This window comes from Poecilia formosa, unplaced genomic scaffold (assembly GCF_000485575.1).
Source record: "Poecilia formosa unplaced genomic scaffold, Poecilia_formosa-5.1.2 Scaffold518, whole genome shotgun sequence".
NCBI classification, from domain to species: domain Eukaryota; kingdom Metazoa; phylum Chordata; class Actinopteri; order Cyprinodontiformes; family Poeciliidae; genus Poecilia; species Poecilia formosa.
The window spans coordinates 109399-115049 of NW_006800457.1; the positions used below are offsets into that span (position 1 = coordinate 109399).

The window sequence follows — 5651 nt, forward strand, 5'->3', positions numbered from 1 at the left end:
AAACATATTTTTTATTAAAGTTATGTACTGCAGCTTGAATAAAATGCAACTACATAGCATTTTACCAAGTCTGGATTGCTTTATGTGAAGTTGCATGTTGCTTTTGACTGTTGCTCATGGGGAGACATTTCAGTATCTAAAACTAATAGAATAAATTTAAGCAACCTACTTGCATACTGGATGTGGACTGTTGGATGTTAAATTCATGAGCAGTAAATATTATGCTACTATCAGTATTGGACCACAGAAAGCAAGGTGGTTGCAAGCCTTTAAAACTGTGATGCTTTTTATGGGTCAAACAGACTCAGAAAATTGTAACAGCAGCTGCACAGGGGGGCCCAATCTAATTTTTTGTCAGGGGGCCCAAGATTTCACTTCCAAAAAATTGGAAGTGAAAAATAATCTATCAGTTCATCCTTATTTCATATCAATCACAGATTATAGTGTGATATCCAGTAAGACGAGGAAGCAATGTAAGAGTAAAAAATACTGCCACCTGTAGTGGGAGTTAGTGCTTTAACACAATGTTAACACTTAAGCAGAAAATTTGCACTTTTTTGAGCTTATGCATAACTGAGTTTATCGCAGAAATCTGTTGATTTTACATGAATTTCAGCGATCGCAGAATCTCAAACTTGGGGGACTAATGTAATTTGGCAGTATACACATAAAAACTTCATTGATTTATTGATAAAATAATATTTAAGCACACAACTGTTATCTTGAAGATTCTATTTATGGGCCACATAAAAAGCTACGGTTTGCTGGATTTGGCTCCTGGATCTTGAGTTATTTATTCGAATAATTCTTTATCTGGAGTAATATGGTTTTATACATGTACAACTTGCTTGATTTTTTTAAAGGAAGTTCTGAGTTCAAAAGTTTGAATTTATTGTGGATTTTCTCAAGTCTATATTTTCTAAATTATACAAACAGGCCCAAATAAATATTTACATAAAACCAGACTAATACTTAGTCAAATGTCTCTCAACTATTTATAGTCACGAACATCTTTCTGTAATTACTCTTCTCATCCACTCAAGATCCTGTTTTCTGTAAGTTATTGCTTATTTAATACATTTAATGTATCATTTCAACCACAATGTGCATTTTGATCCAACTTTCACTACGAAACATAACAAAACCTGTCTGAGAACATGAAGTAGGCTAAGAAATCTGGAAGCAGGATTTGGATTTGGGAGTATCAGTATAATTATCTTATCCCTACAGCTGAAAGATCAATTTAAAATTCAATGGCACTGCCAACTTTGCTTTAAAAGTTCCTTTAAAAGTTGCATTACTTACTAAACGACACTTCATGACAACGTTCATAGACATTCATAAGGACTCCTTCATGTTCATGGCAATATGAATGTATGTTGTCATTTTTATGACAGTGTCATGTCAGTCTTATGCACACCCTGTCAAATAAAGTGTGACCAAGTATTTTTTTTTTATTGTCATACCACCTTGCTTGTTTGTAGTACGAAATTCCCAGATTAAGAAATTTACTACACAATAAATAAATAAATAAATAAATAAATAAATAAATTGTGTGTGTGTGTGTGTGTTGCCAATTTTGAGGTGATTCCAATTTTGGTATGCCCATGGCTTTGTTACCCAAAGTCATGGACATACCATCACTTTGGTATGTTCTGAGCTCGGGTCCTCTACCAGAGGCCTGGGAGCTTGAGGGTTCTGCGCAGTATCTTGGNGTGTTCCATCCTTGGCATGTTCCATCTTTGGCATGTTCCATCTCTAACGTGTTCCAACCCTAACGTGTTCCATCCTTGGCGTGTTCCATTTTTGGCATGATCCATCTTTGGCGTGGTTCATGCAGGGATGGATCCCTGCATGTTCCAACCCTGGCGTGTTCCATCTTTGGTGTGTTCCATCCTTGGCGTGTTCCATTTTTGGCATGTTCCATCTCTAATGTGTTCCAACCCTAACGTGTTCCATCCTTGGCGTGTTCCATCCCTGGCATGTTCCAACCCTGGCGTGTTCCATCTTTGGCGTGTTCCATCTTTGGCATGTTCCATCCCTAACGTGTTCCATCCTTGGCGTGTTCCATTTTTGGCATGTTCCATCTTTGGCGTGTTCCATCCCTAACGTGTTCCATCCCTAACTTGTTCCATCTTTGGCGTGTTCCATCCTTGGCCTGTTCCATCTCTAACGTGTTCCAACCCTAACGTGTTCCATCCCTGGCATGTTCCAACCCTGGCGTGTTCCATCCTTGGCGTGTTCCATTTTTGGCATGTTCCATCTTTGGCGTGTTCCATCCCTAACGTGTTCCAACCCTAACATGTTCCATCCTTGGCGTGTTCCATCCCTGGCATGTTCCAACCCTGGCGTGTTCCATCTTTGGCGTGTTCCATTCCTAACGTGTTCCATCCTTGGTGTGTTCCATTTTTGGCATGTTCCATCTTTGGCGTGTTCCATCTCTAACGTGTTCCAACCCTAACGTGTTCCATCCTTGACCTGTTCCCTCCCTGGTGTTAGGGGCGCGGTAAAGAGGTGAAAAGTGGTGATGATTCTTTTGACCAGCAGGGGGCCCTCCACAATTTAATTATTTGTATTTTGTTCATAGAAATAAAATAAAAAAATCGGGGTCCTGTCAAATATAAAATTAATCATATTCAAAGATTCAAAGATTGTTTTTCACAGTAAAAATGTAATGTTACTCTCCCAGACCAAATAACACACATCTGTTTTTGACCTGAACCAATCCGTGTATGGTTTGTTCTTTGTTTTTTTTCATTTCAGAATAAAATTATAAAAACAGAACAAGCATGTGTTTTTTTTTTCTTTTTAAAAAAGGAATTAGAAAAACGGCAATTGCAAAATTAAAAAAGAAAACAAGCTGTTGATTTCGATTTTCATGATTTCATTATTGACGAGCGGTCTGACCCGGAAGTTCTCTCTGTCCGGCTTACCCAGGGGCTGCAAGCAGACAAGCTTGTTCCTTTCAGGCTATATGCTGTAGTATTTTCTGCCAGCCGCAAGTTAGTTTAAGTAATGCTCCTGTGAGAAACAAATAATACCGGTCATCTGGTCACAGAGAAAAATGGTTAGCCTGAGTTTTTAGTCAAGTTTTTTTATTAAAGGCCAGAGCACCGTGGCTTTCCACTGCAGCCACACCGTCTCGTCTCTGGACCAGCAAGATGGCCACCATTGCACTGCGCCTCCAGCAGCGATAAACGGAGGCAAGTACACTATTAATTTGTCACAAAAAGTTGTTTTAAGATGTTTGTAGGCTAGAAAGTAGCCCTTATAGCTTCATTTACGCACTTAGTTATGTGCAGTTTCTTTGAAATATACTCCGGGGCTTTCAGAGCAGCGTAGCTCCGCTAGCGGCTCCAGGCTCAGCGGCCGGGTGGAGCGTGTTTACCCCGCTAACCGCGGCCGGATCTCGGCGAGTCACCTTGTTGAGTTCTGCTGCTTGATATCTGAGCGTAGCGTCTCAAAGTGTGACATGAAGAGTTTAATGTGTTTGCATATGTACACACGTATCAAACACGTACCGCTTGATACAGTACGTGTTTGATACGTGTGTTGCCACAAGGTTAAGTTCGCTGATGTGTGTTTGAAGAGGAAAAAATAAAAACTTCCGCAGCGCTCTGATATCAAACAAAAATTTATTCCACAGTTTTTGAATAATTCTTTTACAAGAGCAATTGGTTCTTCACTAACCTCCACAAACAAACTACGGTTGAAAACCCGTGTGTCTGTAGCTCCTTTTGCAGCGCCTCTCTGCCCCAGTTCTCACACGGCCCACCTCATTTGCATAAAATTGCCACGTGGCCAATTAAGCTATAAAACATACTTCTAATAACACTTATTCACAATAAAACATTATGAAATTAGTTACATGCAATATAATAATTCTACCTAAAAATGAAACAAACACTGATTAAATTTCTAATTAAACAAATAAGTTTTAACAGTAACTGGATACTTTCTACATTAACTTGGCCTCCACAATGTGTGTGTACTGTATCAAGCAGTACATCGTATCAAACATAATATTCCTCTGTGGAGAGTCCAATAGTTCTGCAGATGTTGGTATCTTCAACATCAGGGGTCACCAGCGTTTTTGAGACTGGGAGCTACTTCCTGTTTACAGAGTAACACGAACGGCTGCTTGTTTGATGCAGACATACATTTTCTTATCTCACTCTTAATAACAATAATGCATATGTACACATGATTACATGCGGTATGATCATATTAATGTTAGGGATTACTCACTATAGTTGTCAGTAACGATTTACCAAGGCAGATATAGTTAATTGCTATTATGTGATCAGAAGTTCTTAGTTCAGAGTTTTAAGTTTGATTCGCTTTTGGAGCTTTTCTGTGTGATTCTAAATTTCCTCCAGGTGACAGGATGGATTATTGCAGCTGCAGCCGTTTACACTTTGAGTTCCTTGAGATTTTCCTTTTAAATAAAAAAGAATAGTTATTGTATATTTTATTATCTAACCCTCTTTACTATTGACAAAATTGTGGAGAAAAAACCATTTTGTGTCAAAGCATCTTGTACGTAGCACACATCAGTGAGAGTCTGTGGGGGTCAAAGGGCACGCAAAAGGCTACAGTGGTGTGAAAAGTGTTTGCCCCCTTCCTCATTTCCTGTATTTTTGCATGTTTGTCACACTTAAGTGTTTCGGAACATCAAACCAATTTAAACAATAGTCAAGGACAACACAAGTAAACACAAAATGCAATTTGTAAATGAAGGTGTTTATTATTAAAGGAGAAAATAAATCAAAACCATCATGGCCCTGTGTGAAAAAGTGATTTCCCCCTAAACCTAATAACTGGTTGGGCCACCCTCAGCAGCAACAACTGCAACCAAGCGTTTGCAATAACTTGCAATGAGTCTTTTACAGCATTCTGGAGGAATGTTGGCCCATTCATCTTTGAAGAATTGTTCTAATTCAGTTACATTAGAGGGTTTTCGAGCATGAACGGCCTTTTTAAGGTCATTCCACAACATCTCAATAGGATTCAGGTCAGGACTTTGGCTAGGCCACTCCAGAGTCTTCATTTTGTTTTTCTTCAGCCATTAAGTGGTGGACTTGCTGGTGTGTTTAGGATCATTGTCCTGCTGCAGAACCCAAGTTCGTTTCAGCTTGAGTTCACGAACAGATGGTCGGACATTCTCCTTCAGGATCTTTTGGTAGACAGCAGAATTCATAGTTCCATCTATCACAGCAAGTCTTCCAGGTCTTGATGCAGCAAAACAGCCCCAGACCATCACACTACCACCACCATATTTTACTGTTGGTATAATGTTCTTTTTCTTAAATGCAGTGTTCCTTTTATGCCAGATGTAATGGGACACACACCTTCCAAAGAGTTCCACTTTTGTCTCATCAGTCCACAGAATGTTTTCCCAAAAGTCTTGGGGATCATCAAGATGCGTTTTGGAAAAATGCATCTTTCCAAAACGAAAGATGCTCAGCACTGGTTTTCTTCTTGGAACTCTGCCATGCAGGCCATTTTTGCCCAGTCTTTTTCTGATGGTGGAGGCATCAACGCTGACCTTAACTGAGGCAAGTGAGGCCTGCAGTTCTTTGGACGTTGTTGTGGGGTCATTTGTGACCTCTTGGATGAGTCGTCGCTGCGCTCTTGGGGTAATTTTGGGC

The 5651-nt window shown here is 39.6% G+C and overlaps 1 long non-coding RNA gene across 1 annotated transcript in view; it reads left to right on the forward strand.

Annotated features, from left to right (window-relative positions):
* LOC107834095 (uncharacterized) overlaps nucleotides 1–1419 on the forward strand; it is a 12888-nt gene extending 11469 nt beyond the window's left edge. Inside the window, exon 3 of the long non-coding RNA XR_001659879.1 lies at nucleotides 1409–1419. This is a non-coding gene — a long non-coding RNA (uncharacterized LOC107834095). The remainder of the gene's footprint in view (nucleotides 1–1408) is intronic.
* The last annotated feature ends 4232 nt before the right edge of the window (nucleotides 1420–5651 follow it).